Source organism: Xyrauchen texanus, chromosome 41 (assembly GCF_025860055.1).
Source record: "Xyrauchen texanus isolate HMW12.3.18 chromosome 41, RBS_HiC_50CHRs, whole genome shotgun sequence".
Classification (NCBI taxonomy): Eukaryota; Metazoa; Chordata; class Actinopteri; order Cypriniformes; family Catostomidae; genus Xyrauchen; species Xyrauchen texanus.
The window spans coordinates 34,859,042-34,869,124 of record NC_068316.1 but is presented as its reverse complement, the minus strand read 5'-3'; positions in this window follow the sequence as shown (position 1 = coordinate 34,869,124).

The following is a 10,083-nucleotide window of genomic DNA, read 5'->3' as shown; positions in this document are numbered from 1 at the left end:
CGTCACACTTTACTGCGTTCTCAACAACATGTACACAAGTCTTCTTCATACGTTAAAACAACGAGAATACAGAAAATAGGCTTAGAACTCCACCTAGTGGTTATATTATAGAATTAAAGGAGAAATTACATGAGACAGCTTTATAACTTAAATGGCTTTAACTGAAATAGACTAAAGTTTAATATAACTATTCTGATAAGTGTAAATTTCCAACATCATGTTTGTGTTATCCGTTTCTGTAAGTTTTTGTGACGTGTTTCAGAAAGATAATCGCTTAGACAGAGCTGATAGTTTATTTTCATCTTAACCGGACATTGATCACTGCAATAATTCATAATTCAATATATTGATACCCGATTTCTTTATCAACTGTTTGTTCAATTGAGACATAAGGGGTGATTTCAAAGCATTTTGAAAGTGACACACTTCCTTCTGCCAGTTGGTGGCGCTATAACTTTGACTCAAGTAGTCACATCCATGTGACACACTGCTGAAGTTTCATCGAGATCAGTTAATGTATGCAAAAGTTATAACACACTTCCTTGCTTTTATGCTTCCTTTGTGTGCTTTTTGGAGCTTCAAAGTTCATTTGCAATGTGTTCCACATTCAAACCAAATATCTGACTTTCTGTTGCTCTGTTTGTTCACTTGAGACATAAGAGGGTGATTTCAAAGCATTTTGAAAGTGACACACTTCCTTCTGCCAGTTGGTGGCGCTATAACTTTGACTCACAATAGTCACATCCATGCGACCGGCCTCTTCCCGCGAACACACTGCTGAAGTTTCATCGAGATCAGTTAATGTATGCAGAAGTTATAACAAAACTTCCTTGCTTTTATGCACCCTTTATGGGCTTTTTGGAGCTTCAAAGTTAATTTGTAATGTGTTCCACATTCAAACCAAAATATCTGACTTTCTGTTGCTCTGTTTGTTCACTTGAGACATAAGAGGGTGATTTCAAAGCATTTTGAAAGTGACACACTTCCTTCTGCCAGTTGGTGGCGCTATAACTTTGACTCACAATAGTCACATCCATGTGACACACTGCTGAAGTTTCATCGAGATCAGTTAATGTATGCAGAAGTTATAACACACTTCCTTGCTATTTGCTCCCTTCATATGCTACCTTTATGGGGTTTTTGGAGCTTCAAAGTTTCCTTTGCAATGTGTTCCACATTCAAACCAAAATATCTGACTTTCTGTTGGTCTGAGCTAATGACTGTAAATTAGAAAGTTGTCCGGCTCGATGAGAACAATATAATTCCTGAGTTTTGTGACTCTAGGTCGAAGTATAAAACCAATACCCCACTTTTGTCAACAGGTGGCGCTACTGAGCCCCTGCACCACGCATCAAAAAAGAATATTCAACTTTGAAGCGCTGCCACGACCACAGTATTTAAGATATCAATAATCCTTTCACACGTCTACATCTGCCGTGTGTTTACATTATACACATAAAGTTTTAAGTAAATCGGGTAAAAATAAGAGTGTGATTTCAAAGCATTTTGAAAGTGACACACTTCCTTCTGCCAGTTGGTGGCGCTATAACTTGGACTCACAATAGTCACATCCATGCGATCGGCCTCTTCCAGCGATCACACTGCTGCGGTTTCATCGAGATCAATTAATGTATGCAGAAGTTATAACACATTTCCTGTTTCACTTTTCGCGCCATAATTTCATTTCCTCGCCACGGCCAAACCGTTCGAGATATCAAAAATCTGCCGGCAGTTTTTCATCCTCAATGTCTTGACTTCATGCTGACCGAGTTTCGTGGCGATTGGTGGAATTCTCTAGGAGGAGTATTTCACATTCCATTGCATGTGTTTTCCAAAGAACCCTAAATAGACGATTTCCTGTTGGGCTGAGGTAAAAAGTAAAAGTATGAAGGATATATGAAACGATGAGATCTATATGTGTACCGAGTTTCATATTATTACCAAGTTTTCGGACCCTGTTTCAGGGGGCGCTGTCGAGCCCCCCTGCCACGCCCGGGTACCAGCTTCAGCCCGGCCCTAATGGCCGCCGGTTCTGACCAGTGTGCAAAGTTTCAAGAGATTTTGAGCACGTTAAGAGCCCCAAAAGTGCCCCAATAGTCGTAAAAAAATAAATAATAATAATAATAATAATAATAATAATAATAATCCTAACGAAAACAATAGGGTCCTACGCACTTTGTGCTTGGGCCCTAATAATAATAATAATAATACTGACAAATACAATAGATTCCCTCCCACGGAGGAATCTAATTACTTATGTATAGTTAAATTCATGGTTTAAAATGATTAAACTAAGTAAGTGTTAAGGGTCAGTGTTTATCGATTGTGTTTGAACTGTAAGATAAATGACCAATGTCTTTGAAGTCCATCCTTGATCAATTGCAGAAGTTCACACAGATGCAATTGTCCTTGTTAATTGGCTGATGAAGGCTTTTGTTGGCAATAGTTAGTCTATGCATTCCATTTCAAGATCGTAGTCCATCAATAGACTGAGGTGATTCAGGTTGGAGTTGGCACCAGTTCATCCTCTGAAGTCCGTCATAATAGACTGAAGTGATGTTAGGCTGGCACCGGCTGCATTTAGTCATCAATCAGCGACACGTAGCAGTGGAGTCCAACACAAAGCAGGAATAGTGCTGGATCCAGCTGGTTCTGGTGACCTCAGGATAGGAGTCCCGAGGTTGAGACATGGAAACAAATAAAATAATATTAGCATAGATGCCATTAAATTTATTGCAGAGTTAGAGATCATGCTCAATGTTTCTGGTTTCTGGTTCCAGCAGCCCCAACTAAAGCAGCCTAATTGTGGGTTGGTGGATAAATTAGGTGTATGCCTGGCTAAATTGAGGACTCTTTAGTCTAGACTTAATCTGAGAGAGTGTGTCTGCATCTTGAACAGTGTTAGGGACACTATTCCATAGTTTAGGAGCCAAATATGAAAGGATCTACCTCCTTTTGTGGATTTTGATATTCAAGGAACTATTAACAGGCCAGAATTTTGCAATCTTAATGAACATGTTGGAATATAGCGTGGTAGAAGATCACTTAAGTGCTGCAGAGCAAAACTTTGTGCGTAGTTAACAGAATTTTAAAATTAATACGGAATTTAACAGGTAGCCAATGTAACGATGATAAAATGGCGCTAATATGATCACATTTCTTGGTTCTCGTCAGCACTCTGGCTGCTGCATTTTGAACCAATTGAATTTTATTTATTGATCTTGCTGGACATCCTCCCAGTAATGCATTACAATAATCTAGTCTTGAGGTCATGAATGCATGAATTAGTTTTTCGGCATCAGCAACAGAGAGCATGTACCTTAATTTAGCAATATTTCTTAGGTGTAAGAATGCTGTTCTACAAACATTTGTAATTTGATTTTCAAAGGACAGATTGGTATCAAATATAACACCTAAGTTCTTTGCTGTTGAAGATGATGTAACAGTACATCCATCTAGAGTCAAATTATATATTAGCAGCTTATTTTTTAGAGTTTTTTGGTCCAATAATTAGTACCTCTGTTTTGTCAGAATTGAGTAGAAGGAAATGTCTGGCCATCCAATCTTTTATTTCATTGATACACTCTGCTAATTTAGAGAATTGTGATATCTCATCAGGTTTTGAAGAAATATAAAGTTGTGTATCGTCAGCATAGCAATGGAAACTTATTCCATGATTCCTGATAATATCTCCCAGGGGAAGCATATACAAAGATAAAAGCAGAGGCCCTAAAACGGATCCCTGTGGCACTCCATATTTTACTTTAGTTTGGTTTGACAATTCCTCATTTATATAAACAAAATGGTAGTGGTCTGGGCTTATTTCTTTAATTTTCTTTAATCAAAGTGGGGCGACAATATCATGGGTGCTAGAGAAGACTGCATTTATATTTTTTGTTAATTCATCAAGTTCTTCTGGGCTTTGGGGTTTATTGAGTGTATGAGATAAATCTGGAAGATTATTAGTGAAGCTATCTTTAGTGGTCGAAAGAATAGTTCTACCTGAATGATAGCGTGGTGTAAATTGAGTAACATTAGTTGATTGCAGCATACAAGAGACGAGGTAATGATCAGAGATGTCATCACTCTGCTGCAGAATTTCTATATTATCAACATCAACTCTATATGAAATAATTAAATCTAGCGTATGATTATGGCGATGAGTTGGTCCTGTTACATTTTGTCTGACTCCAAGAGAGTTGAGAATATCAATAAATGCTAATCCCAATGTATCATTTTCATTATCTATGTGAATGTTGAAGTCACCAACAATTAAGGCTCTATCTACAGTAACTACAAGATCTGATAAAAAATTAGCAAATTCACTAAGGAAATCAGAATAAGGCCCGGGTGATCTATACATTGTAGTAAGGGTAAAAGACGACAGAGATTTTTTATTTATATTTGATAGTGTCACATTTAAGCATTATTAGTTCAAAAGACTTACATTTATATCCTGTCCTCCTGAGTAACACCAAAAACTTCACTGTAAATTGTAGGAACACCTCCTCCTCGACCCTTCAGACGAGGCTCATGTTTATAACAATAACCTCGGGGAGTAGATTCATTTAAACTAATATATTCATCCGGGCCCTGCGATGGACTGGCGACCTGTCCAGGGTGTCCCCCGCCTTTAGCCCAATGTTAGCTGGGATAGGCTCCAGCCCCCCGCGACCCTGTACACAGGATAAGCGGTTGACGATGGATGGATGGATGGATGGATATTCATCCGGTTTAAGCCAGGTTTCAGTTTGCATCCAATCTATGATGTGTAATCATTTCATTGACAATTAGTGCTTTGGTAGAAAGAGATCTAATGTTCCCCTTCTGTCGCTCTCTCCACGTTGTGTCAGAGAAACGACACTAGGGGTCTCTCTTGAGCGCCAACATTCACCTCTGGACTATGAAAAAAGGCCAATGAGAGTTGGCAACCAGTATTTGCATGTCCCGCCCCCGGACATACGGGTATTTAAGCGGCGCAAATACGGGAGTTCATTCAGAAAATTTCTTCGGAGCCGATGGTCGTGCATGAACTCTGCTGCGAGTTACACACGAAGTTCCTGGTTAATCCTCTGACGCTCTGCATGCTGTTGGATCTGACGGCGCATAACAGCGGCTTTCTCCTTCGTGCACGGCTGTGCATTCTTGCCCCTGGGCGCTTCGACAGCACAGACAAATCGAAAGATTTATTCTAAAAGAGTAATTTCGCTCTAAAGAGCAAAACACAGCGGCGTTGAACGTCCTTCTCAGGACGCGTCTTTTTAAAGACGATATTTCCGCCCCTGTGTAGTTTCTGGATGTGGTTGATGTCTCCCCACCTCTGACGGTCATAAAAACTGCCTTGCATTCCTGGGTTGCGATCACACAAAACCCCCCGCCTCCCCGGCACGCTTGCTTGTTTCTGTCCGAGCTCGGGATGAGCATTCTCTCCAATGGGTTATGTTTTCAGTGTGAGAACTCTTGTAGTGAGAGAGAGCCATCTCAGCCGCCCCCCGCGCCTCGCCTCCTTCCTACGGGATTGAGGCAGGCGCCGCGGGCGATGGAGAACGATCTGGGGAGAATAACGGGACGCTTTCGCCGGGTAAATCCCCCTGAAAACCTCCCGTCTCCCCGGCACGCTTGCCTGCTTCCCTCGAGCTCAGGATTAGTGCGGTCCACTTAACGGCCTACCGTCCGGTCCCTCGAGCTCCCCAGCATTGGATGATGACATCACCGCTGCATCGGAGAGCGTAAAAGCGGCGTCGGATGCGGATAACTCGCCTGAGCCGCCACCTTCGGGTCTCCGCCCAGTCTGAGCCTGACGCAAGAAGGTCCGCTATGCTTCCCTGGGCTTAATTGGTTCCGCGGGCATGTGCGCCACTCACAGCCGCGCCCCCCCGGATTCCTTCCCGGACGTGCATGACGAGCTGAGCAAGCCCAGCTTCCTCGCTCCTCCGCTCTCGCTACCCTCGGTGGTAGAACGGTCCCAGACCGCTCCCCCCTGCATGCCATGGCCCCCTCCTGCAAGTCCACCGGCCCAGGGCACTTCAAAATCTGCACGTCGGTAGTCCTGTTCTTGACGTGCTGTAGGAACTGCACTCGAACAGGCGATGGCCACTCCGTGGTCCAGAAACGCAACGATGGACAGGCAGTACGGGAGGCAGACAAAGCACGCTTTCTCAAACGCCCCCCGTCTCCCAGCTCCGTCCATTCGGCAACACCACTTGACAACTTCGCCCAGCAGTCCTCAGTGGTGAAGAAACAGACAAGGCTATTTTCAAGCAAAAATAGCATCCTGCCCTGCCGCAAACCTGCCGCCAGTGGCCATGCCCTGTCTGCTCGCCGAGGGCATCCTCCTGCGGCTTTCAAGAAAGAAAGAAAGTGGTGCTCCGCCTCAACTAACAAGTGAGTGGGCCCAGCTCTCAGCCCCAGCGTTGAGCCCCCCGCAGAAGTTGGATGCCCATCGTCTTCTGGGTCCCTTGAGGACCCAGAAGGCTCCCAGGCGCTCCTGAGATGACAGACCCAGAGACCGAGATGTTAGCTCCGGAGCTGGTAAGACCACTCCGTTCCCCGGTGGAGGGCCGGGAGGAGAATTTTTTGTTAAATTCGTTACACTCTATAGAGCTATTTCCTTGTTGCCTCTGGGGTCACCTGGCCCGCAAATGCCGTTCTCACGGCACTCTGCTTTCAGACCTCAACAGTCCCGGCTCCATGGATGCGGTGTCCCCGCCTTCAGCCTCACGACTGTTCCCCGACCGGCCGGTTCAGACGAGTCCAGAGGACGCCAGCATCAGACCTCCTCCTCAGTCACGAACCCGCCCCCTGCCGGGTGCACGGAGCAAGGTTAGGGAAGCCATCCGACTGAAGAAAGAAGCCTTCTGGGATTTGTTGTCCCGGAGGTCTCCGGAGGCAGTTGCAAGGTACCGACAGGCCCGAAGGGCTGCGGCCTCGGCCGTGAGGGAGGCAAAGCAGTGGGTGTAGGAAAAGTCGGAGAAGCCATGGAGATGGACTTTCGGTCCACACCAAAGTGCTTCTGGAAAACTGTCCGCCACCTTAGGAGGGGGAAACGGGGAACCATCCAAGCTGTGTACAGCAAAGATAGGACGCTGTTGACCTCATCCGAGGAGGTTATTGGGCGGTGGAAGGAACACTTTGAAGAACTCCTAAATCCCAACATGCCCTCTATGCTAGAGGCAGAGCCGGAGGTTGATTGGGGATCAGATTCTATTTCCATGGGGGAGGTCACTGAGGTAGTCAAACATCTCTGCAGTGGCAAAGCCCCGGGGATTGATGAGATCCGACCAGAAATGCTGAAAGCTTTGGATGTGGAGGGGGTGTCATGGATGACACGCCTCTTCAACATTGCGTGGAAATCTGGGACAGTGCCTAAGGAGTGGCAGAACAGGGTGGTGGTCCCCCTCTTCAAAAAGGCGGATGAGAGAGTGTTTGCCAACTACAGGGGTATCACACTTCTCAGCCTCCCTGGTAAAGTTTACTCCAAGGTGCTGGAGAGGAGGGTTCGGCCGATTGTCGAACCTTGGATTGAAGAGGAGCAATACGGTTTTCGTCCTGGCTGTGGAACAACGGACCAGATTTTTACTCTTACAAGGATCCTGGAGAGGCCTGGAAGTATGTCCATCCAGTCTACATGTGTTTTGTGGATCTGGAGAAGGCATATGACCAGGTCCCCTGGGAGAACTGTGGGAGGTGCTGCGGGAGTACAGGGTGGGAGGGTCTCTTCTTAGGGCGATCCAATACCTGTGCGTCCAAAGCGAGAGCTATGTCCGGGTCCTTGGCACGAAGTCGAGGTCATTCCATGTGGGGGTTGGTCTCCGCCAAGGCTGCGCTTTGTCACCAATCCTGTTTGTGATATTCATGGACAGGATATCGAGGCGTAGTCGGGGTGGGGAAGGTGTGCGGTTCGGTGGGCTGGGGATCTCATCGCTGCTTTTTGCAGATGATGTTGTCTTCATGTCATCATCGGTCCATGACCTTCAGCTCTCACTGGATCGCTTGGCAGTCGAGTGTGAAGCGGCTGGGATGAGGATTAGCACATCTAAGTCTGAGGCCATGGTTCTCAGCAGGAAACCGATGGAGTGCGTACTCCAGGTAGGGAAGGAGGTATTGCCCCAAGTAAAGGTGTTCAAGTACCTCGGGGTCTTGTTCACGAGTGAGGGGACAATGGAGCGGGAGGTTGGCCGGAGAATCGGGGCAGCGGGGGCAGTATTGCACTCGCTCTAGCGCACCGTTGTCACAAAAAGAGAGCTGAGCCGGAAGGCAAAGCTCTCGATCTATCGGTCAATTTTTGTTCCTACCCTCACCTATGGTCATGAAGGCTGGGTCATGACTGAAATAACTAGGGCGTGAGTACAAGCGACCAAAATGGGCTTCCTCAAAAGGGTGGCGGGCTTCTAGGGTGAGGAGATCAGTCATCCGTGAGGAGCTCGGAGTAGAGCCGCTGCTCCTTTGCGTCGAAAGGAGTCAGTTGAGGTGGTTTGGGCATCTGGTAAGGATGCCCCCTGGCCGCTTCCCTAGGGGAGGTGTTTCAGACACGTCCAGCTGGGAGGAGGCCTCGGGGAAGACCCAGGATTAGGTGGAGAGATTACATCTCCACACTGGCTTGGGAACGCCTTGGGGTCCCCCAGTAAGAGCTGGTTAATGTGGCTCTGGATAGGGAAGTTTGGGGCCCCCTGCTGGCGCAGCTGTCCCCGCGAGCCGACTTCGGATAAGCGGTTGAAGATTGATGGATGGAATGCTCAGAGGTGGGTAGCTCGAAGTCTACATACTCAAGAGATTCATGGTCATGGGGGCACCGGGAACAATCACACTCCAGTTTGGACCACAGCAAACATGCCCATTGTGAAAACCACCTTTAAATAAATTATTGGAGTTGAGTGAGATGAGCAGGCTGCCCATCCCCCACCACCTGTATTAGTGTACTATTTAAATTGTATGTAATTAATACAGTATATAGTTTAATTACAAAATGGCATTTAAGAGAATCAGTAATCAAGATGATGGAAGATAGGTCTATCTTGTGTGCAGATTTTCCTGATTTTGTTTTAATCTTCCTCATCCCTTGCATGCACTTTAAGGAAAGTTATTGAGTTGAGCAAGTTGAGCAGGCTGTCCTACCCCCACCACCTGTAACAGTGTACTATTTAAATTGTATGCAATTTGTTTATTATTATTATTTTATTTATGGTTTAAGTTTTTTAACAAAAGCAAAAACAAAAGCAAACAAATTAAACAACCCAACAACAAACCTGGTCTGTCTCAGTTAACCGCACATTCAGAGGTATTGAAAATATGAACATGAAATAATTTAAACACATAATTTAACACAGTGGAGGAAAACAGAAACATCCACTAAAAGAAAAAAAAAGTGAAAGTGAGGAGCATTTATGGGTACAAGTCGGGAACCGGCCTACTTTACATATTTCAAGGGTGCTGAATCCAAAAAAACTGGTACCCAAGCGAAATTGTGATTTTTTTTAACCTAATTTGCATATCAAATTAGCTCAGTCGTTGGACCATTTTCCCCTAGTTTTTTTTTGTAAGTAGGCAATCAAGATGAGGAAATTAAGTTTCTAGATCGATAGTCAAGGGTCAGAGCAAAGATATAAAGATATAGTGGTGAAATTAAGCATTATTTGTGTCATTTTTTAAGGCCGACATAAATATTCAATCAATATCACTCTTAAACTTTCCCAGTGTATATATGATATGTGATGTATTACATATTACATAATAACTAAGAAAAACACCATTGCAAGTTGTCTGAGATTTCATTTTTTTATGCAAACAAAGCATTTATGCTCTTATTTCAAACATCGAAAAACCCAAGTGAATGTTGTAAAATAGGGAAAAAAAACACCATGAAACTTCCCTTGAACAGATCTACAGATCACATCTTGTTTCTGTATATTTTCTTTCATGTTTGTAGCTTAATTGCTTTGCTTTTTTCTGTTAGATTTTTAGTTCTGTAGTTCACTCCCTCTGTAAATTGTTTTTGTTAAATTGTTTTTATACCTTTCTAGTTTGCTTGTGTGCCATTTGTCTTTGGAATTTCATTTTGATTAGTATTTCTTTCTGCAGTCCTTT